The sequence below is a fragment of the Alligator mississippiensis genome, chromosome 4 (assembly GCF_030867095.1).
Source record: "Alligator mississippiensis isolate rAllMis1 chromosome 4, rAllMis1, whole genome shotgun sequence".
In the NCBI taxonomy this organism is placed as follows: Eukaryota; Metazoa; Chordata; order Crocodylia; family Alligatoridae; genus Alligator; species Alligator mississippiensis.
The window spans coordinates 87,797,530-87,822,244 of NC_081827.1; the positions used below are offsets into that span (position 1 = coordinate 87,797,530).

Genomic DNA, 24,715 nt, shown 5'->3' on the forward strand with positions numbered 1-24,715 from the left:
TGCCTGAACATGCTACGTGGAACAGTCTAACAATGACATGTATAAACACAGACATTTCCTTTAGCATTTCTAAAAGCCATATGATTTTACATTTCTAAACATAATATTTATTGGTTTCTCCTTAATTTTCCTCTGCTTCAGATTTTACATGGAAGTGTTTATTATTTATAGTTAGCTATGCTGACTCCATAGTGGGCTTGTCTACATGTGACACTATAGCACTGTAGCAATATGCTCCCTTGTTGTAGTGTGTTGCTATGATGACGTAGCATCTAAAAATAACTGTGTGCCACCAGCACGGCACCATATAGGCCATTACTTTCAAAAAGAAATACTAAACGATGGCACAATAACAATGACGCTGTAAGGGCACGTGTAGATGCACCTACTGAGTGATAAAAAGAGAAGCATTAGTATATAACGTGATGTTAGTATATACAGACATGATAATATCACATGCATGAGACTGACATGTATGTGTGATATAAAGAGGAATTGACAACTGGAGTTGCACACCAAGGGGCACTTCTTTGGGATCTAATCACTTCTAAACAGGGAGGGGTTAAAATTTATACCCTGCTCCTTTGTGCATTTTTGTGGGCTTGTTTAGAATCCAACCATGACATGTATTTAATATCTAACATAGCAATGAAAAATAAATCTTTAAAATGTACTATGTTAAAAATGACAGACTAATTATCTGAAGGGAAGAATGGCTGTATCGCTCACTGCACAAAAAACCTAAGAGGGCTTACAAAACATTAGCCCTCTCCCTTCCTGTGAAGCTCCATGCCTGCACACCACTCATTCTCTAAACCTTTTCTTATTTTTTATCCCTTTCAGGAGTTCCACAAATATACCCTATGATTTATTCTATGCTGTAAGTACTCATGAAATCCTCCACAATTGAACTATAAGATACTTCTTGCATGTGGCACTAAAGGCACAGCAAGCAACATGCAGGCTGTAGCAGTACTTCAAATTCCCAGGTGCCAAGTAAGGGCCTGACATTTATAAAAAAAATATACAATTTTTTGCTGTTGTCTATCTTTACATATATGTCTTCAAGAAGGCAGATTACTTGGCCAACAATAGTCTGCCATCTGATTTAATCTTGGAACATCATTCAGTGATTGTGATATTAAATGTTACATTTACACAGCAGAGATTACTTAAGGTGATTATATTAAGCAGTTTGTGACAATGCCCACAATGAGAATAAACAGAGGGTTTTTTGCATTAAGATATAAGTGAGCATTTGATGATGAATACTGTCATAATGTACAGACTGTAAAAGAAAGATGCTATTCAGGTTTGATTTATGTATGCATTCAAAAAACTTTTCATTAAACAAAGATTTCAAATTAAATGATTTTTACAAATTACCCAAATTGAATAAATTTAAAACATTTCTTTTTTTTTTTAACTCTGTCACAAAATAAACAAGTACCAGAACTCCAACTCAGAATTTTGAAAAATTGACACAATATACTGTATTCTACTTTTTTCATCTGGTTTTCTTTGAAACAATGAACTACAAAAACATAAATATACTAGCAAACTATAAAAATACTATATTTTCTGTAGGTGAGTGTGAGAAAAATATCAGTAGTGAATAAAGGAACTAGAAACTAAACATCTTCATGTGCCAGCACATGAGCTTAGAAGACAAAGTGCCTTATTATCCATTTAATATCTGTTAATTTATTCACCAAAGCTCAGAGGATACATGTTCTGTTTCCCTTCAGATTTCAAGGTAGACATTTTGCAAATAGAGTGCCTAGGGTTGTGAATACATTTTCTAAATAAATGCATGAGCATGTACAATATATAAACTATACGAGTTCATATTTGGTCAGCTAATGTTCTTACACCTGTTCATTCAGGATTTAGACCAAAGCACTTGTGAAACTAATGAATGACATCTGAATAATGCTGGATAAAAATAGTTTGAACTGTTCTTGTAACAGTATCAAAAGAAGATGACCTAATAGATGACGGCATGTCATTGGATAAATTGTCTAAAGTGGATGTTTCCTCATGTTTTAGTCTTATTCAGTATGTGTGTAATAGGTGACCTCTATGATAGAGCACTGATCACAGCCAGTGACACTCACCAGTTGCCTTAGTCCCACACTGAGTTTATTTTTTGTATCTATGATACTTAAACACTGGCCTTGTAACTATTGCAATATTTTTAATCACAGATCAGTTTGGAAGGTACATTCAATGCAAATGAAGTTATATTTAGACCTGTGGATTATGTACATTTAATTTAAAATAGATGACAACTTTTAATCTACCTTACATTTTTTCCTGCATTCTTCCTCAGCTATGTGTGTAATTATAGATAAATACTGTTCTTTATTGTACCTTCTGTCAACTTGAAAGATTTAATAGTGAAAGTGAACACATAATGAGAATACTATTTCCTTTTAGCCTAGTAATAAAGACATGTAATTTATCTTAGTTCTGCTCTGCTTCCTAAGATGTAGCTAGCTTGCAGTCAGCTAAGCATAGCTTGATCTGTGTACATGAGAAATGTAAGCATACCAGGAAACTCACAAAGTGCAGCTCTGGCCAGGGGCCTTGCTGGAAGTACTCATTCAGTAGGGCTGTGCAAAGCTTCAGTAGCTGATTTGATTCGGAGGAGATTCAGCCCAATTCAGGGACCGAATCTCCGAATCTGAATCAAATCGGGAGACCAATTAAAAGCTCCAAATCTATTTGAAGCATTCAACTTGATTTAGAAAAAGATTCGGAAAAGATTTGGTGATTCGGCCACAGACTAAACAGGCAGCTGATACAGCTGCCTCCAGCTGGTAAGTCTGTTGGGGCTGGTGGAGGGGGAGGGGAAGGAGCATGGGGGAGGGAGGGATTGGGGCTGGGACTGGGAAAAGCTGCCCAGCTGCCGGGGGGGCGCATTACTCAAGGAGGGAAGAGCACGGGATGCAGGTGTGGCAGTGCTCAGAGTGGGGGTTCTGTCCTGCTGCTGCTTGCCCAGCTGGAGTAGGGGGGGCAGAATGTAAGTGTGGCTCACTCTGGGCAGTAGGGGGCAAGTGGCAGCACGGCATAGCCCCCACTCCCAGTACTGCCACGCCTGCATCCCAGGCCTGCCAGAGCACCAGAGGATGATTGCAATGGTAAATGCTGACAATAGTTATATGGGAAGAAAAGATGTGCCCTCCTTGAGGGTGAGTCAACTAAACTGCGTTAAGTCAGGGCACCAAAAGCACCAGCTGTTATGTGTTTGATCAGCTTTGGAAGGCCCTCATTCAGCTTAGAGCAATTGTTCAAAGCACAGGAATTAATGAGGCAACTGATGTAGGGTGTCTCATTTTGCAGAAACCCATGATGTTCAATGTGGATTCAGAACTTATATTTGGTCTCAACTTACTGCGTGTGAAATTTAGCAACCTTGGCTTGAACCTAAGAAGTTGCCTTTAAACAGATAAATTTGCACCAGTTTTATTTAGATAGCTTGTTCAGCTACTACTGACCTTTGTATGGAAACAGATTCTAGAGTGATTTATTTCAGGTCAAATTATACCAAGTCCTAAACAACTTAGGTTAAACCAAAAAAACAAAAACCAACAAAAAAATGAAAGGTCTTATTTAATGCATATACATTGAGCTAGGGCATATTGTAATTGGAAGGTTGTATTTAACAGTCAGTGGGCACGTCTATTCATGCAAATGCTGTGGGGTGGGTTTACTCTAAAGTAAACTACTCTAGAGTAAACCCACCCCAGGCAGGTGTCTACAGATGTGGGGATGCAGGAGAAGATTTGCTGCTCATGGCAGCAGTCTGCTCCCGCCCCTTCTGGCCCTACACTGGCTCCCTGCAGCAGCAGCCAGGGCCTCCTGCCCCACATTTCTGTTGCTCAGACCCTGTACTGCCACCCAGACCCCAACAGGGATGCCAGCGACATGCACCTGGATGCCACCTCTAGGGCCATCCATGTGCTCCTTGGCCTCCAGCTTCACCACCTGTAGGCATACCCAGCCAGCCAGGACTAGTAGCTGTATGTCATCCAGACCACCTGGGATGACAAGAAATGGCTGGAGTTCTTTTGCATGACCTGGGCCACCTTCCAGGCCCTCCTTGAGGAGCTCAGACTGCAGCTGGAGCAGCAGGCCACTACCATGGAAATGTCCTTCCCCACAGACACCTGACTGGCCTTCACCCTGCTCAAGCTGGCCATGCCCACCCACCTGTGATATATCAGCCACCTCTTCAACATGGGCAAGGTCACCACCAGGAAGGCCATCCTGGAGGTGTGTGACTCCCTCTAAGACATGCTGGGGCACACTCTGCTCCAGGTACATGGCCCCTTGGAGGTGGTGGTGGGGTTCCATGTCCTACATCCCTAACACCTGCCCACCCCACGCTGTCCACCCCTACTAACGCTGGCAGGGCTTCTACTCCATCATGCTCCAGGCCATCGTCAGTCAACACGGTGCCTTCATGAACATGAGCACCGGCTGGGCAGGAAGTATCCATGTCATCCACATCTTCCACAACTCCACCCTGCCAGCTCTCATGGAGAGCGGACATTTATGCTGGGGCTTCCAGACCCTCAGCTGGATGTGGCAGTGGTCCCACTCCTCCTCATTGGAGACCATGCCTATCCACTCCTCCCCTGGCTCAAGCAGCCCTACACTGGCCAGCTGGACCCCTGACAGGAACACTTCAACTGGTGCCTGAGCTGGACCCGTGTGCTTGTGGAATGCACCTTCGGCTACCTGAAGGGACACTGGTGTGCCCTCACCATCCAACTTGAGGTTGCCGAGGCCAACATCCCCTGGGTCATTGCCGCAGCCTGCATGCTGCATGACATCTTTGAGTCCCAGGGGGAGCTGTTTTGTGAGACCTGGATGGAGGAGGCATAGCAGGAGGAGGACGCCTGGCACTAGGAGCAGCAGATACAGTGGCAGTGATAGCAGTGGGCCCTCCCCTCTGAGGCCCCAAGAGGGCCGCTCACCCACCAGTGGGGGCCAGGGCACCAGGTGTGAGAGGCACTGGCCAACCACCTCCTCCTGCACTCCCCTCAGTAGCCTTCCTGGACAGCCACCTGCAGGCCCCCACCCCATCGCACTCAAAGTGGACAATTTTCAGAAAAGCACACCCCCAGCATCACACTCAATGTGGACAATTTTCAGAAAACCACTTTATTCCCCTCCACAAACATAGACCCCTTTCCTCTCCCTCACAGAGTCCATTCCCCCTCCCTTCTCTGCACCAGACTCTGTCCCCACTCCCCACAGAAGCCCTCCACCACCCACCCCACCTACCATCATTAAAGCACCCTCTTCCCCATGCAGTCTATTTATAGTGCATGCTCTGTGTGCGCCCTTCCAGAATGGGGGGCCATAGAGTGGGGGCACCTAAGGGGTGGAGCTCAGTCAGGCACCCAGCACCCGGGCCTCTGGTTGCACCCCTGCAGGTATGCATGCCACAATGAGGCTGACAGGAGGGGGGCTCACCTGGGGGCAACGGCAGGCACTGCTCTGCCCGTGTGGTCAACTCCACCTTCTGCAGCCAGCAGGCCAGGCCAGCAGGGCCCACACATGATCCTGCCCCTGCTGCAGGCAGCTCCTGCTCCCAGGCTGCATGGAGCCAGGATGAGTGGTGGAGCGAGATGGTGGGGGGGCTGAGTGGCAGGGGCCCTGGGCAAGGCAGAGCCACCTGGCTGGTGGAAGTGCCACTGCACCTCAACCCAGGCCCACAGGGGGACCTGCTGCTGGATGGTGAACAGCTGCCAACAGGCAGAAGGAGCAAGGGCTGGGGGCAGGGCAGCAGGTGGCACAAAGGTGACTGCCAGGACCAGGAAGGTGTCTAGCACCTCGTGATCCTCCTCCATGGCCTCCACTGTGCTGGCCATCAGGACAGCCTGACACTTCACAGCATCAACATGCCTCTGCTCCAGAGCCAGGAGCCTGGCCCAGAGCTCCTGGTTTGCCCAGTCCCTCACTTCCTCATGCCAGTCCCTCATCTCCTCACAAGCAGTGTCATACATGTGCCAGGCCCGTGAGTTTGCCAGGTGCTCCTCAGCCATGATAACCTGCCAGTCCAGCAGCCGGGTCCAGTCCTGTGCTCTGTGCTGCCAGATCCGGCACATCTGCAGAGCCCCAGCCAAGGCTGAAAGTGACCCTGATGGTACATCCCAGCTGCCAACTGGACCCTCTCCCCAATGTGCAGCTACAGGCCCTACCAAGCCAGAAGAGCTAGTTTGTGAGAGTTTGCAAAATTTCTGAGATATGATGCTCTGTACAAGAAACCTGAGCACTGCCTGGCCTTGAATTAGGGGTTGTGTGTGCATGGGTACCCAGGGACCATGGTAAGTTGGCCAGTCAGGCCCTAGCAAAAGCATCCACAAGTCGAGCCCCTCATCCCCATTCTCTCTACAGTGGCAGGTGGGCTGCTGGATGCTGGCCTCAGGCCCTTTCCCAGGTTGGGACAGGCCTAGCTCCTGGCACCTACTGCTCTGGCTCCAGAGCCACTCCCCCTACCTTCTCCTCCTGCAGGTCAGCCTGTCTCTTGTGCTGCCAGCAAGCCCACAGCACCTGGGTGAGGGGGGCAAGGCAATCCCAGCCAACTAGTATGCAGAGCTGCTGATACCCCCACCCTTCCACCAGAGGGCCTTACTAGAGAGGTGCCCCAGGGCCAGCCCTCTCCCCACATCAGCACATCATCCTGAGTGTGCCCTGAAAGTGTCCTGGGCACACTGTGAGGAGCTGTTTGTGCAGACCAATGGGTGCCCAATCCACTATGCCCTACTGCTGCTGATTGCCATGGTGCCCTGGGCACACCTGTGAACCTGGCACAGGACCCTGAGTTTCAAAGGGCAAGCCCACCCTGCCCTGCAATCTCTGCCACCACCTGGAGGGCTAGCTGTGGCAGCGCTACATGTCCCTGCTCCCCAGAGCTGAGGAGGACAATGCCACTGGCATTGATGTATTCCTCAGCATGTGAGAGGCCCATGCTCACCTAGCTGTGGGGGCATAGTTTGCTCAATAAAGTTTTGTATTTTTTCCTGTCTCCCTGCATGCTGTGGTGGAGGGGGAGCTCCGGGAACCAAGTGGACCATGTGTAGGCCAGGCAAGAAGTGGGGGCAGGGGTAGGGGATAGGGCAGTGTCAGTGTCACCCCCCAGTGTGAGGCTTACCAAGTGAGCATGGTAGGCATGCCCAGTGGCCTGAGTTGATCCCTGCTGGCAGCAAGGACATGCACCTCCTGGCAATGTCCTGGGGAACAGGGACTGCCTAGACAAGGGCCACCTCCAGGGAGCAACTGGAGCTGCTGGCAGCCAATGGTGCCATGGCCAGCCTGGCTTCCTGGATGGGGCTGAGCATGCAGAACTGGTGGGGTAGGCACTGGCCCAGGTTCTCAGACCTGCTGGAGGAGGCCAGGGGCAGGGATTGTGACAGGACAGGCTCCCGGAAGGCCAAAGAGCCCTCCCCAGTAACATGACGCAGGGGTAGCAGTGGATGTAGTCTTTCTGGACTTTAGGAAGGCCTTCGACACTGTCTCTCACCCCATTCTCATTAAAAAACTAGGGGACTGTGGCATCGACAGCTACACAGACAAGTGGGTCACTAACTTGCTGGAGGGCCTGATCATTTTTGACCTGGAGGGATGTGGGCAGTGGGGTTCTGCAGGGCTCAGTCCTCCAGCCTGCATTGTTCAACATCTTCATCAGCAACTTGGACAAGGGGGTAAAAAGCACCCTGTTCAAATTTGCAGACAACACAAAGTTGTGGGGGGAAGTGGGCACGCTAGAAGGGAGGAATAGGCTGCAAACGGACCTAGACAGGTTACAGGGGTGGGCAGATGAGAACAGGATGGGTTTCAACACTGACAAGTGCAAGGTACTGCACCTGGGGAGGAAGAACCAGCAGCATACCTACAGGTTGGGGCTGTAGGTAGGTGGGTGTAGATGATGATGTGGCTGACTGGGTACAAATTTGCTCCTGGTCAGTGTCTACATGTGTGTTACTAATCATGAGTAAATTTGCTATTTGAATATACAGGTAGCAAATTTACTTGCAATTAGAGCAAATCACTGTGCAGTAAGTGTCTGCATCTATAGACAATAATGTTTACAGTGCAGTAATTTGCTCTAATCACGAGTGAAGCATCTCATGTAGATGCGTCCAGTGGGCATGTCTACATGTGCAAATGCTGCTGGGTGCGTTTACTGAAGAATAATTTACCCTGAAGTAAACCCACCCTGGGCAGGCATCTACACATGCACACATTTGTGAACAGATTTGCTCACAATGAGAGCAGCCCAGAGATGGCTACTCCCACCCTGCTCTGCCCCCCTGCAGCAGCCAGGGGGAGCTTTAGGCTCCCCCAGATTGCTAAAGAGGCAGCTGTCTCCTGGCATGGGCAAGGAGATTGCTCCAGTGGCACAGCCTGGGCGGGGACAATGTCTCCCTGTCCCAGCAGCACAGATCTCCTAGCCCTTGTTCCCTGATCAGGGGCAGGGGGCTTGGAAAGAGCTGCAGGGGAGGGACAGGTCCCAGCCCCCGTGCCCCCATCTGGCGGTGGGGCAGCTAGCAATGAGCCCCTAGCTGGGCAGGGAGTCCCCACCCAGCTGGGGGCTCACTGCTAGCTGGCCCACTGGTGAATGGGGGCAGGTGGTTGGAACCTGCAACTCCAAGGCTTGGACCTGCCCCAAATTAGGAAGTCTGCACATGGAGAGCTGGCTGGGAACTGCTCAAAAACAGGACAGTCCCCAGCCAGCTCCAGGCTGCACATGCAGACTTCCCAGAGCAGCCCAGGGCTGGCCAGGAACTGTCCCAGTCTGGGGCAGGTCCCAGCCACTCCAGGCTGGGTGGGAAACTATTAATTGCAGAGCCAGGGCCAGGAACTCCCTGCTGCCAGGGCAGGGGGACATTGTCCCAGTCCGAGCTCTGGTGGTGGAGCCCACCCCTGCAGCAGGCAGTTCCCAAGGGCAGGGAGCAATCTCCCACCCCCTGCTGCCCAGCTGACCAGAAGCAAATTTGCTCCTTTTTGACTATCTACATGTGCCTTACTGAGCAGTAATTACTTGGCAGTTAATTTGCTACTTACATTTTCAGGCAGCAAATTAACTGCCGAGTAGAGCAAATTACTGCACAGTAAGGGTCTGCATGTGTAGACGGTGATGCTTACTATGCAGTAATTTGCTCTACTACACAGTAAAGCATCCCCTATAGATGCGCCCAGTGTCTGGAGAATTGATTCCTTTCCTGGTCTTAAAACAGTCCTTCCTGGTCATGAACTTTCATAGTCCACCTCTATGGTATTCTCTATTACAAGCATTCTGGGTTTCTACCATGATTTTATATTTTGATTGTTCAAAACAGGCCAATTGTTACATTGTTGCCCTGCTGAATTGTTAACATTTTTCCTGTTGTCTGCACTACCAGTTATTTAGTAAATCAAGCAAAGTTTTATAGCTGAAAATATTTGTATGAAGTCTCCCTGTTGTGACTAAAGTAATATTGTTGATGTCTGCAAGCAAATCCTGGACAGATCTGCATGGAGACACTTTTCCTCTGCTCCAATAGGCCAGTCATAGACAATAAATTAATTAATTGTTCTGTGCAAATACAAGTCTGATATTTCAGGTAACCAAGTGTAGTAGTTTTCTACCCCATTACCACATAAGCTGCATGAACACTGGCAAAGGGATTCCCAGACAGGGCAAGACAAGACATTTGAATAGAGCATGGTAATAGGAGAGGAAGAGAAAAATCTCTTTGAATAATCTTTAGATTTGGTAGGTGAGTTGAAAGCTACAGTAGTATAAGAGTGAAGCTGTAGTTGGTATGGTCCAGACATTGGGAGAGGCAAGGATTTCTTAGGGTGATATCCATGAATGACTGGTGCCTCCCGAGACTGGGGGGGCACCATGGTGGTGAGCAGTGACCAGGGACCTCTTGCAGCCACCAGCGGTGGTGTCGGTGGTGACAAGTGGTGAGCAGAGATAGTGGTGTTGGCCCATATCATATTGGCACTGATAAAAAGAAAATTGACATTATCAGCAATCAGCTTTTTTTTTTAGCTGAGGTGGCCAATAACATCAGCGATAAATGCTGCGTGCATGTGTGCAGCCACAGTACGCACATGGCTAGCATGGCAGCTTGGACAGCAGCATCTGGCTGGTAAGTCTGTTGGGAGGGAAGGGGTGGGGGGCGGGCAGATGGATGCCCCTGTGGTGAGGGAGGGAGTGGGGCTGGGGTAGGGACAGGGGCAGGTACTGCCCAGCTAGGGTAAGGTGGGGCATGGGATGAACCCATGAGCAGCTCAACCAGGGGGGTTCAGGGAGGGGCGGCGGGTAGCTCCTGCTGCTGCACACCCCCACCAGGGGAGGCACAGGGGCATGTGCCCACTGGACCTGTGCGCAGGGCAAGAGCAAGCTGCTGTTGCAGGGTGGGGCCAGAGGCAGCATCGGGCTCTTCCTGGTAGAAGGCTGGGCTGGGGCTGTGCTGAGGGCAGGCAGCAGAGGCACTGAGAGGGGGAGGCTATGGGGGGGGCTGCAGCAAATTCTAGGGTGACTGTAGGCCCCCTCTGTAACCCCCAGTGCACCACCACCCACTGCCCAGTCCAGCCCCCACTGAGAAGAGCCCAGTGCCACCCCTGCCACCAGCCCCAGCCTGCAGCAGCAGTCTACCCTCACCCCACACACAGATCCAGGAGACACCCCCCATGCCTCCCCCAGGGGGGCACGCAGCAGCAGGAGCCACCCCTTGCCCCTCCCCATGCCTCCCGGATGATCCGCTTACAGCTCTGTATCATCCCCTGCCCCACCCTGGCTGGGCAGCACCTGCCCCTGCCCCACTTCCTCCCTCACTGCGGGGGACTTGATCTGCCCCCCCACAGCCCTTCCCCTAATAGGACTTAGCAGCCCAATGCTGTTCTCCAAGCTGCCTGACTGCATATCAGCAATTAGATCAGTATCGGCTGAGATGGCTCATTAATAAATGGCCATTGGTATCAACCCAAAAAATCTTTAGCTGTGCACCCCTACCATAAACCCAATATCAATGTTTAATCCGTGGTTCTTTTTTTTTTTTAGTTACAGTCATGCAACTAAAAAATGAGTACCAGTCATTAGAATAAATAAAGAGTAATAGCACTTTGCATAGTAGCATTTTCTTCATACATGGGCTTCCCAGAACTTTCTGAATATGGATAATCACTGTTCTGGCCACTTCACAATACAGTAATTGAGGAAGTAAAAGGTTAAGATACTTAAGTCATACAGCAAGTCAGTGACAGTCAAAAATGCAACACAGGTCTTTCAACTTGATTTCCAGCCCTATGCTCAAACCAGGGAGACAAAGCTACTTGTCCTGGTAGTATTATTACACTTGTTTCACAAAGAAGGTTAAGTAATTTGCATAAGGCTCTAAGGCAGGGATCGGCAACCCCTGGCATGCATGCTGAGCATGCAAAGCCATTTTGCTTGGCACACCATGTCCAGCCCCAGCTATGCCTAGCTGCTGCTCCCAGCAGGGCTTGCAGCATCCCAGCTGCCTGATGGGAGCAGCCCAGGCTCCCAGCTGGCAGCAGCTACCCAGAGCCAGGATGGCTGCAGCCGGGAGGCTGCAAACAGCTGCGCCAGACTCTGGAGCCCTGGCATCAGCTCTGTACCAGCAAGTGCACACAGTGGAAGCAGTTGGAGGGGAGCCTGAGGCAGCGCAGCCCCGGTCTCTACCCTGCTCCCGTCAGAGCTGGTGACTGGGCTCCATAGCCCAGCACAGCTGTTTGTAGCCAGCCTGGGCTCTGGGCAGCTGCAGCAAGCAGTGGGCAGGCGGCAAACAGCTGCGTCGGGCTCCACAGCTCTGGCATCAGCTCCATACTGGTGGTGACTGTGCGCACACCTCAGGGCAGGCTGTGCTGCCCTGCTGTCCACTCTGACGTGCGCGCATAGTTGCCGCCAGCATGGACCTGATACCGGAGCTGTGCGCGCACCTCGGGTTGGGCTGTGCTGCCCTGCTGTCTGCTCTGAGGTGCATGTGCAGTTGCTACCAACATGGAGCTGATGCTGGAGCTATGGAGCCCAGTGCAGCTGTTTGCAGCCTCCCGGCTGCAGCTGGCCCTGGCTCTGGGTAGCTGCTCCCAGCCAGGAGCCCGGGCTGCTCCCAGCAGGCAGCTGGGACACTGCAAGCCCTGCTGGGAGCAGCCCGGGCTCCAGCAGCTACCTAGAGCTCGGGTAGCTGCTGACAGCCACAGAGCCTGAGATGGGGTGGCGGGAGCAGGGGCACAAGCAGTGCATCCTGCCATGTACCCCCTGCCCTCATTTTGTTTTTCTGACATTCCACCACTTTGGCACCTTCCAAGGTAGGCAGTGTGGTGTTTTTTGGCACTCCGGCCAAAAAACATTGCCCACCCCTGCTCTAAGGCAAATCAGCAGCAGGCACTGAAATAAAACAAGTCCTGATTCCCAGCCACCTACTCTAGTGTACCTATACACCAGTACGGAGGCTGCTCAGATGCACTGTAATTACTATGCCCCAGCTAGCCTCCATGTCTCATGTATTAGTGTCCCCAAGTTTCAAAATGGTGGTGGGCATTATATGAGCTTTAGATAAAGTGCCTCTGTCACCATTTTGAAGCATGGTGACACTGATACATGAGACACTCTGGGCGCTTTAATTAGAGCCACTCTCAGAGCAGCTCTAATTAAAGCACTGCCCCCCACCCCGCCATCCCCAGACCATATGTATAGACACCCCTAATGACTACAACAAAACCAACTTGTAGGTCTAGTGTTGTTGCCCTGTGGGGTCAGACCAACTCTCAGGCTCTCAATATTGCACTGTTAGACAGGAGGGTGTGACAATTGCACATATACAAATACACAGTTCAGTTAGGTGCATACACACATACTACCAACTCAGGCACATACACATCCAAACCAGCCTAGGCACATGCATACCTATCACCAATTCAAGCACATACACACCAAAAATTAGACAACAACCAGTTATCAATACCCACACACTCCGTACACATACATGGATCACTAATGCGTATATCATGCACACAATGACACACGTGTGTGTGTGTGTGTGTGTGTGTGTGTGTGTTCATTCACCAGTTCTCACACATACCACCCACCTACACATACATACAGGTGAATTCCTAAGTTGGATGGTACGGTATGTATGCGTGTGCTTGGGGTACTTGGGATACCTGAGGGTCAAGGTGAGAGAGAAAGTGTAAGGAGTGAAAGTTGCTAGAACCAGGATTAGAACCGGTAGATTAGAGAAAAGCTGGGCTAAGGAACTGAGGTTTGGGGTTAAGGTTAAGTGGTCCCAGGGTTACTTGAGGTCACTGATGTAAGGGAAAAAAAGCCTGGTGGCAAGGAGGAGACAGCCAGGAAAGAAACTGAGGCTGAAAGCTGAGAGCTTGGGGCTGGAAACTGAGGCAGACAGCTGTGAGTTTGGGGGGCAGATAAGTGGTGGCAAGGAGGAAAGAGACTGAAAACAGACAAAAACCCAACTCAGGGTTTTAAAATAACAGGTTTATTGAACAGACAACACACTACACAGCCCCATGAAGTTATTGGTTCCCACAAATACACAAGCACTCACAATGGCAGCAGGAGAAAGACTCAGTGGAAGGGTTGGAGTCCAGACAGGGAAGAGAAACAGCATCCAAGTCCTTGGTTGAAGAGAGGGTGGGGGTGATAGCTACCTATCCAGGCTGGAAAGGGGTCTTAGTCCAGCAGGTGTTGTCCAGAGGGGGGTTGCCAGCAGGGCCTGTGGGTGGATAGGTGGTGTGGCATGGTGCTGGTCCAGATGGAGAGGGTGTCCCAAGGAGTCAGTCTTCACTACCCCTTTTATGAGGCAGACTACCTCTGATCTCCTATGGGGAGGGCCTGTCCAGGCAATGCCAGTCCTGTTCCAGAGGGTTCCAGGTGTTCTTACTGAGCATGTGCAGCCTTGGCACAATGGTGGGTTGCCTCATCTTTTGTTTCTTGAAAGCTGAGCATGGTTCCAATGGCTGGGTCTTTGGTCCTGGTATTGGTTTTGATGGTTTGGTCATTCAGAGGGAGCTATTTTTAGACCTACTGCCATTGTCTCTCAAGCACCCTCATTCATCCCCATTCATTCAGGAACCAAGTTACATAGAAGGGGTAGGTATGAGTCATAGGTTACACAACAGGGCATGGGGACAAGATGGAGAGTTGACAAACAAAATAGAAACTTGACGTGACTTCTGCTAACTTACATATGTAGGCCTAAATCATATAGTATCAGTAAAACAGTAATATAGAACAGTAAAAATCAATATAAACATAATAATTATACAATATAAAGAAGGAGAAAAAACAAAACAAATACAACTTGCTACCAAAGTAAAATGCTGAAGCTTATCCTATGTCTTAGCTCGCTTATATTTATCTACAGGGAATAGAGAGGGAGACAAAAAGTCAGAAGTATTTGGGGAAGGGGAGGGAATGCATTTTAAAATTAAAAAAAGAAAAACTGGGGGTTTTGCTACAGTGTCCATCATACTAGTACAGCAATCCATCTCCTTTATGACAATACCTTTAACAACAAGACTTCCTACAAAACAGACTGGTCTTTATCCTTTAGGAATGAAAAGTAAAACACAGATTCCTTCTTTTAAAGTATGAGCTTCCAAAATTTGGGGGGGGGTTTATCCTCCAAAAAAATCTTCTTACAAATTGCAAAATGACTACATTTCTGGAATTTCAATGCCAAGGAATTAAAACAATGATCAGGCTGTGTTTGTATGTGTCTGTATCAAATTGACTATTGAGCAAACTTTACTTACACGAGGACTGCCACTGGTCTGAAAGACACCAGAAGAGTGGTGTTTCTACCTAGGAAACAAGGAGCAGTTCTGCATAGTGGTTGGGTATTTCCTTCTCTTTTAGCTCTATAATCAGAGGAGCATGATCCTTTCTGTACTGTATTTAACAGCTGCAGCGTTTCATATAAAAAACCTTATCATCAGTCTCATTGGCATTTTTAATGTTTTTAAAGACATTAACAGAGAATTGAGGTTCAAAATGACTGACATTTCTTGGATTCGGGTGATCTCTTGTTTTGATTTTGAAGTGTAGAAGATGTACTGGGTGCATTACCTAGTAATGCATCTGAATGTTTGCAACTAATATAGTGTATGGAAGTATTAAGTTTCCAACAGGTTGGACATTCTGCCAGTAAAACTCATCTGTCAGGCTGTCAGCACCTTACTCTCTTTCTCTAGTGACCTATGTGGAAAATGTTCCTGCAAACAGCTGTTCAGATTGTGGGCAGACAACAGGTTGTGTTATATCCACTTTCAGCAGCCTATAAAAGTTCTGTGGATTTGTAGTTTCATCTCCAGGCCCTTGCATAATGTCATTATTTGTGTTTTGAAGCAGATCAAGGTACATTCCATAGCTTAGCCTTGCAGAGTCCATTCCTGTGACCTTCCATTTCCATTGCCACAATTTAAAAAGGCTGATAGATCACTGGATGTTTCTATTCAAAGTACAAAAAGCTGATGCATGGATCTTGTAGATGATTCTCTTTATTGCACTGAAGTTCTTCCACTTTCTTTCCAGAAGGCTTTAGCAACTGATGTGATAGATTCAAAGCAGGCAACAAAATATCTCAGGAATGGTTAAGGAAGGCTGATAAAGACTGGTATTTTGCCAAATTAAAGCACTATCAGTTGTATACACCAATCTCTTTTCCAGGAGTACTATAGATACAAATTTTCAAAAGAACCTGAGTAACTTAGGGAGATTTAAGGCTCATCCATATAAAAGCAACAGTGTACCAAGGAGGACAGAATTTAGCACATTCTGCCCATCCACATATGCTGACATGCTGTAGAGCAGGGAGGGGCAAAATGGCGAATCCAGCCTGTGACCAGCAGTCCCTGCCCACATCACTCTGGCTGGTCTCCATGGAGACCCCAGGAGTAGTGGGGACATGGCAGAGCAGGGCTAGGGTCTCCATGGAGACCAGCCCAAGCAGCATTGGCATGGCACACAGCTAGGTGTGGAGCTGTTCTGGGGCTGGGGTTGGGATTTTGTGGTGGTGACAGCATGGGCTGGAGCTGGGACAGCCATGATCTGCTGCCTGCATGCCCCTGGGGGAGCGGATCACAGCTCTGCCCCAGCTCTGGCCCATGCTATCACTGCTGCAAGATCCCAGCCCAAGCCCCAAAGAATCTCCCTGCCCAGCTGCATGCCCTGCCAGTGGTGCTCAGCTGGTCTCCATGGAGAATCTAGGAGTGAAGGGCCATGACAGCCCCATGCTGTGGCTCCACCACCCCTGGGATCTCCATGGAGACCAGCCGGAGTGACGCAGGCAGGAGCTACTGGGAAATGAAGTTCACTGTGGGCCCAATCTGGCCCGCAGGCCAGACTTCACCCACCCCTGCCCTACAGCCAGAAGTTTGCCATTGAAGTTATTCCCTGTTTGTCCCCAAGACCCATTGTCATGCCTTTGGTCTCTGGTGGGACAGAGAGCAGGTGCTGGGGACAAGCTTTAAGCACCCTCCGTGGTGAACTTCAAGCTGTGAAGCATGTCAGTAAACTCAAGCAGGGGCATGGGGAAGACCTGCTCAGTCATGTCCTCTCCAAAACAGGCAGCTGCAGCAGTATCAATAAGTTCTAAGCTCTTTGACACTCATGAATATTTTACCTACATTTCTTTCAACACAGTCTGATTTGACTTAATAAATAAAACTATTACATAAGTGCTTTGTAATAATTGTTTACAATAATTATTATTGTAATAATTATTATTACAATACCTAGACCTTACATAGTGATTTCCACAAATAAAAAACTCAAAAGACATTTACAAAAGGAGGTATCATCCACAGTTTATGGAGGAATAGACGAGTGATAAAGTCTTTGGTAACAATTGATCTTGAGATTAGATTACACTATGTGCAAATATTTTCCAGCTATTGCAAATCTTCATTGATATTTGTCCTTTAAAATGTGACATACAAAGTAAATAAAGAGAGGTAGTTAGCTATGTTAGCCTGAAGTCAGGGTAGAGGAGGGTAGAAGAGATGGCAAGATAGAAGAGCACCTTACAAATTGAATCAGAGATGCATAACCTTCTGCGAGCAACCACTCACTTCATTAGATGCTCTAAAAGTTAATAAAATTAAGATTTGTATAATTTTTGCTGCTTTTTCTCAAAGACCACCTTACAGGCTTTTTAAAAACAGATGTGAATTTTTGAGTTAAAAACAGAAACATCTTGTTCACTGTCAAGCCATCTGCTCTTGATTCCCATCACTGGTCCTGAAAACAGTACCTTAGACCAGCAGTTCCCAAACTCTGACAGATTTTGCACCACCAATTTAAAACAATACAACCTTAAGTACCACCAGCAAATTTTTGTCATATAAAGTAATTATAATAAATCTGTTAACACAAATCACTGACAGGTTGTCTCCGTACCACTGATGGTATCCATACCACACACAGATCGGGAACCGTTGCCTTAAACATTACAGACTGTTGTTCGTAAGACTCCTGTAACGTTGAGTGCACCAGTTCTCCTCACTTTATAGACAGACTGTCAAGGCATAACAAGATCATGACTGCCAAATAGGGTTGAGGATCCATAGCCCAGGAAGGGAGAGAACAAGCAGGGCCAGGGGGCCTGTAGCCCAGGAGGGGAAGAGTCTGTTGAAGGTAATGAGGCCTGAGCCCAGGATGGGTAGAGAATGCAGGCCTGAGCTAAACAGACAGAGACCTGAGCTCCAGAGGGGTGGAAAGTGCAGGCTGGAGCCCAAGACAGGTTGAGGATTGTTCAAGGTAGCGAGGCCCAAACCCAGGAGGGGCCAGGATAGTCAAAGGCACTGGGGCCAGAGGCTCCAACAGTGGCAAAGACTGTTCCACATTTAGAGGCCCATATTGTCTGGAGTGGACACATGGGCTTAAGATCCATGGACCCATAGGTGGCCAGACTGGACAATGGGGCTTAATGCCCAATGACAAGCAGTGATTGGTAACATGTGCAAGGCTTAGATGTGGCTAAAAGGGGAGATGAGGAAGCCATGTAATTAGCCCTTAAGGTGATTGAGTAGTGACACCCATGTTCATGAGTGTGCGATCTGACTTGGGGAGTCCTGGGGCAGCCTCCCTTTTTCTAAACATATAATTACATCAGGGTGTGGCAGATGAGTTGAAGGAGAGATTGCCCAAAGCAAATAAAGGTGACAAGAGCTATGGGAGGCTCCAGGGGCATCACCCCTGGGGCGAGATCCCGTTACAGCCATTTTGATGATGAAAATTTAGGATAGTTTGAATATGAATTCTATGCCTGGACAAAAGTTAAGACTTGGAAAAAGCTTATAGTAATCCTGATTTCCCTGGATTCTGAAGAGATTGATTTTTTTTTTCTTCAAATTTACATTCTTAGATGGTATTATACACTGAAACTTCATACATGCCTACAACTTTGATTTCACTTTATCTCAAGTCTTTTTGTTTGTTTTGGGGCTGTGAGGAGGGAAGTTTAACATAGTACTACTTAGACTGTGTTTTTTGTTAATATTTTCCAGGGGTTATATTTTGCATTGACCAAAGTACAAGTCTGTGTTTACAATACATAATAATTTTTTCAGCTGTTTCTCTTTTTGTTAGCACAGTAAATTAGATACTTTTCAAGCCATCATTCTACTTTGTTTATTATTTGTCCTAACCTAAATGCAAAATCTAACAAACATGGAAAATTACAGACCTACTAAACGTTTAATTATGGGGACCTCTTCAAGTATCTAGCTATCATACTGTCAATTCAGCTACAGAAGAATCAACAATAGCCACCACAAGGCTGTATTAAAATAATCAAAATCCCCTTTTTGGATGTATTTAGCTACATAAACAGAACCAGATTATGCATCTTGCAAAATATATAATTAGTGTTTATGCTTAACATGGCTTTCACATATTGAAAACATTGAACATATTGTCTACTGGGTTATTTTTGTGCCAGCAGGACTGCAAAACAGGGATAAGAAATGTTCTTAGCAAAGATGACTCTCAACTGTTTCTACAGAATCCCATGAAAGCCAGCCTAATTTTATTATCTTAACTCACTAAAGAGGTGTATTTTCCCAGCACAGTTGTGTGCACTTAAAGATCCAGTTTTCAAATGTGACTGCCTTAAAGTGAAATCTGAATTTAGTCACCTAAAAATCGGTCTATAGAGTTGAGATAAAAATTGGGTTTGAGTCCCGTGAGACACGTGTTGCAGCAACCAACCTTCAAAAAAGTTTCAAAGTCAGACTTACTAATTCTGCCCTTGAAACCAGCTAGCTGAGGAGGCTGATGGGTGACATTGATTTCACCATGATACTACTGCTGCACTTGCAAACCTTGGGCAAGTTAACATGGATTTGTTAAATTGAGTTATCTTGCTTTTTCTAAGCTCTCCCTCTCTCTAACTGTATTGAAATGCTTTGCTTTGCCAACTAAAGTACTTCCCTAGTTAATAATTGCATCCACAAAGCTTATTGGTGCTTATCTAAACTAACTGCACAGCACTTTGGGCAGATATCCCATAGTGCAAAGTTCTGTCACTTAACCCTACATATTCTGGAATTCTTTTCCTGGTACTTTGTGAAATGTGCACTCAAACTTATAGGAATCCTGGGACTTTGGGTCAGAATAACGAACTACCTTGATTCCTCACCCTGATTCTTCATAATGCATCTGCATTTTGCAAGTTCTGTTTTCAACTTGCTGTTGGGCAGCACAGTACCATAGCAAAGGGAGGCGTGGGAGGAGGAGGGGGGCACCAACAGGCATTACCAGCTGGGGCAGGGCTCAGAACGGAGCCATAAGCAGCACATATGTTGGGGGGGGGGGGTACGGAAACAGGGGGAGGGCGGTTTCTGCCACTGCGTGCACTCCTAGACAAGCATGGGGGGGTGGGAAAAAATATGCCCCCCAGCTCTGTGCATAACGCAAAGGCAGGCTGCCACTGTGGGCTTTGCCCCAGGTGCCAAACTGTATTGCTATAGCGTGGGGGCAGCATGAAGAATACACTGCTGTGTCATTATTATCATAGTTGTTTATTACAGAATGGATTTGAGGCAGGATCTTTAGAGGGCTTAAAATTCTAGGGTGATGTCTCTGGTTGGAAGAGGAGCAGATAGATGAAACAGAGGTATCACCTCTGCAGAGTATTTGCCTGGAACAGCTTTACTCAATGGAGTGCTGCTTCTAGACTCAGTGATGAGCAATACAAGGTAGTAATACAGAAATGAGATAACCAGCACTGGCAACAGACCTTTGGGATGTTGGACAGCTACTTTCCTAAAGAACAGTGCACAGATCACTCCAAAGCTGCAGAAGGAAAACACCAACAAGACAGCTCTCCTCATCACCGAGAAGCACGTTGCCACCATCATTTTCTGGAATTTTGCGACCCACATGTGCAATTGGTCAATAGCTAATCAGTTTAAATTTGGTAGATAAACTGTCAGGACTCCTGTCATAGAGATTACAGTACAATTTAGGAGTGCTGCCTCCCGCCATAAAGCTTGGCAATGCTCTGGTGGTTACTGACTATGTTGTTTGGATAAGGTTCCCAAATTGTTTAGTAACTCATGACACCCCCAGATGCTACATGTCTATTCTTTGCCCTCCAAAACAGGCCAAGCACTTTAAATCAACAAGATTAAGATGATCACAGTAGAAAATTCACAATATTCACGTGGGGGAGATCTGGAAAGGCCTATGGTGCCAAGACCTTTTGAAAAATCAGGTTCTCTCTGGAACGAGCAAGAGATTTTTTTTTCCCCTCCAGACCACTATGGACTTTAACAGAATGAATGATTCCCCCTGTCACTCTGGAAGACCCAAACTAGCCCCGGCTTCCCTGACATATAAGACTTTTACTAGATTCTTGGAAAAGAGCCTATGCTCCAAGTGACTGCAGAATGACAATGAAGTGTTCATTTGTAAGACTGAAAGGAAACTGTGATCCTATACTGAGGTCAGAGGGTATTGTGAATAATGAATGTACAATAAAAGTAAGGAAATGACTGATGAGTTTGCATTGATTTAATTAAGACCTGATACTCTGGAGGGGAACTACTGAATGCAATTCTTCAGCTAAATTGTATCAGAATTAATCTGACAAATGTAGTTAAAATAACTATTCAAATAAAAAGAAAATAATTAATCAAAGTTGTCCTGCAAACTTAAATCCCACAGAACTGTAACATGCCCCAGCTAAGGAGTACTTGTAAACTCCAAGTATTCAAAATAGTTCTCCATTTCCAGGAGGGCGGTCCTATATAGCTGCTTCCCCAGCAGTTTCAGGGTGGCTGTATGTATAAGATTCATGTAACTTCCAAATCTAACATGGCATGTAATTCTTAGCTGTCCATAAAAATTTCCTCCTGTTCAGCTGCTGCGCTATATGTACTGCATGCAGGTCATGGGGTCTAGGTTGCTTTGTAGAAAATGGTTCACCACCTCATTTGAGTGAAATCATGACATCACTCGCAACTGCTCGTAAAATGGGCAGATGCTGAGACCATTACTAGTGGTCCTGTTCCTTTCCCTTTACCTCAGATACTTCTGTCAGAGATATTTTGCTTTGACTTGACACTAGGACCTGATATAGGAGCTCCACCAAACTTTCATTTGCTCTGACAGTGTCTTGTAGGTGTCTGGATTCTGATCATTTCTAGACAGTACTGGAGAGGCACCGCTCCAAAGAGGACAATCAAATCCAGAAACTCTACAGGATCCATGAAGAAACACAGGAGTGCGTATGACTACTATAATAGGTATACAATGCCAGATGTGTAAACTTACCATCCCTGCTATGAAATAGGGAAGACTAGGCTGCATGCCAGTTTTTAAATAGACAGGTGACATCCAGTCAAGATGACCCACAAGCAGTAGATGGCACAGATATCCAGACAGCCAAAGTAGATGTTAAGGCAGTGTGGGATAGCAGTTGAAGGACTGCCAAAAACAGACTTGTTAGGAATCTTTCCACACAAAATTAAAAGCAAACTCACTGAGAATTAGTGTTATTCCTACACCAAAGAAGATTAATTAGTGCAACTTGCAACACCAAATAAGTCTACTGAAAAAAAAAAAAAAAAAAAGTGGTGTATGGATACAAGGCACTTTAATATGAAAAGCCTAAAGTTAACTTAATATGATCCTTCCCAAACACACACAGAGTACCTAACAAGCTATAGCTTGAATACTGAAATTGAGGTTTTGCCTCTTTCCTCACCTCACAACGGACCTATCACTGATTTTACTAAAACTTTATTTGTTCAATATTCAATCCACAGAGATATTTTTATCTACTAGGTTTTTTTTAAACTAAACACCATAATATTACATTATGTTACACACATTGTACGTTAGTATTCAAGTCAATATACAGTAGTTACTCTATGAAATTCCAGGTCTGTACTACTTGGTTGGCAACCATCAATCCTCTGGATCATGGTGCATGTGCAAGAGGTCTATGGGCACCTATACACATGCAGTGAGGCTGCTCGGATATGCTGTAATTATAGCGTGCTGGAGCAGATTCAATAAATTGAGTCTGCTGGAGCATGGCAATTACCACGCTCCAGTAGACTCCAGCATCTCATGTATTAGCATCCCCACACTGAAAAATGGCAGCAGGGCACTTTAACTAAAGTTCATTCAACCCCTGCTGCCATTTCCAGCATGGGGACTGATATACAAGATGCTCTGGGCACTTTAATTAGAGTGGCTCTCAGAGTCACTCTAATTAAAGCACCCCCCACTCCAGGAGCATGTGTATAAATGCCCATTTGTGACGATCACACCAAGACCTTCAGCGCATATGTCTAGGCAAGAGTATGGAAGAGTGGAGGCTACCGTAGACCTGCCATCCCCCTTTAGACCATTGAGGCAGAGTCCAAAGGCCAGACATTCAGTGTATCAATGGTTGTAGCTTCTGCCAGAGAACAACAGATTAGAGCTGCTTCTGACCGCCTAACACCTCTACAGAAATGTGCCCTTGCTAAGGTGATGTTCCTTATGCTTTCTCCAAACAAGCGCACACAGCCTTCATACAGCACATACTGCAAAAAACACAACAGTTATCATGGGGGTTTTTTAGATCAGATGTTACTTACAATGGAAATTTAAAATTAGAGTGAACAGAACACTAGAAAACATAACATTATAGAAGCCCATTTTGTAATTGCAGGGAGGTGGACTCAGTGACTTCATAACCTAACAGAACATAGCGATAGAAAGGATCTATGATTAATGCTGACATAAGAGCTAATGGAAATAGTGTCTAACTGCAAACAAACTACCAACCTCTCACAAAGATTTCTCAGGCCAGGAGGAAGCACCATTGTAGGCAATGCAATCAATCCAAACAATAAGTGAAACCATAGGGTATGTAACCACATGAGTAGTGTAATCATTTCGGGTCTCTCAAGGAACAATCAAAAATAGTAGATACTGTTAGTCAAGCACAAGATAATAACTGGGGAACGAAAAGGTGTTGAAGACTAATGGCACTCGTTTAACTACAGGTACAGTTTCAAGCCTACTTATTTAAACTGGTGCAAGCTTCTATTTGAATAACCTTAGATCAGTCTAAATAAAGCTGATTGAAGGCAGAAGGATTTAAACTGATGTAGGACCTTTGCAACCCTTCCCTCCATCCCCCTTCCCCTCAATCCCCTGCACTGTTTTAATTGTTTTTAAATTGCACATTTCCTTAAGTCAGTAAGAGTTTTGTTCTTGGACCAGGCCTAAAGAAGGATTAAGAAAAAAAATCAGCTCCTAGCTCTCAGATTTCATTTCAAGAAGTATCTCATTGCATTTATATGCTAACAATGGACGCGTGTGCATCACAGTTCATTTCGCAATGCATATACTCCTGCCTTTGAAACCGTAAATTCCTTGATACCAAAGAGTATCAATATTTGTGAGTGCATCTGCACTTCCTACGTGTCCATGTATATTAAGGAACTATAGACCTGGGCCAAAGCCTAATAAAACCGATCTGAGCCTTTCTAGTAACTTCAATGAACTTTAGATCAGGACTCTTATAAAAGACAACATCAAAACTTGTAAAAAATATTAATTGATAAATGAAGCCCTTTGTTTTTTCACAGAGCAGACTGTGCCTCAACTATGAAGCCACGAAGGGAGTTCAGTTTATTGTCCATTCAGTCCTTGGCAGCTTGAGTCCACCAATAAAGATGCCTACTGTCAAGAAGTTGGGGTTGTGTGTATGTGTTTATGTGGACCCTCACTTTGGGAACTAGTTTGAAGCCACCTGCATCTTTTCAAAGATCACCAAAAGCCATTGACTGTTAATGAGTTCATTACTATTAACTTGGGCTGAAACTGAAATTGCAGATAGTGGCTTTCCATTCCACTACCTATCTGCTAAGGTAGGGGGAATGGTTCAGCCTTCCACTACTTGCAAATACCATGAAGAAATGCGAGTTTAAATTATTGTCTTGTCCGTTGTTATTGCAGTCCTTCAAACTATTTAAGAGGATTTTTAGTTTGAGCAGTGACAGAAAAAAGATCTTAATAAAAGCCCTTGAACAAGGAAGACAACTTGTGTCTGAGTGCACAGGCATGAAAGGAAGGAGATTCATATGCCGAGTGCGTGTAACCAAAATCTAAACAAGAGTACTGTAGTCACTGGTCCTTGATGATAGCTGGAATTTTGCT

At 46.4% G+C, this 24,715-nt stretch overlaps 1 long non-coding RNA gene across 1 annotated transcript; it reads left to right on the forward strand.

The window, feature by feature from the left end:
* Nucleotides 1-2,619: 2,619 nt before the first annotated feature.
* Nucleotides 2,620-24,249, forward strand: LOC109281532 (uncharacterized). Its single transcript, XR_002088204.2, has 3 exons — nt 2,620-2,822; nt 21,668-21,801; nt 24,145-24,249. It is a non-coding gene; the product is annotated as an uncharacterized LOC109281532 (long non-coding RNA).
* The last annotated feature ends 466 nt before the right edge of the window (nt 24,250-24,715 follow it).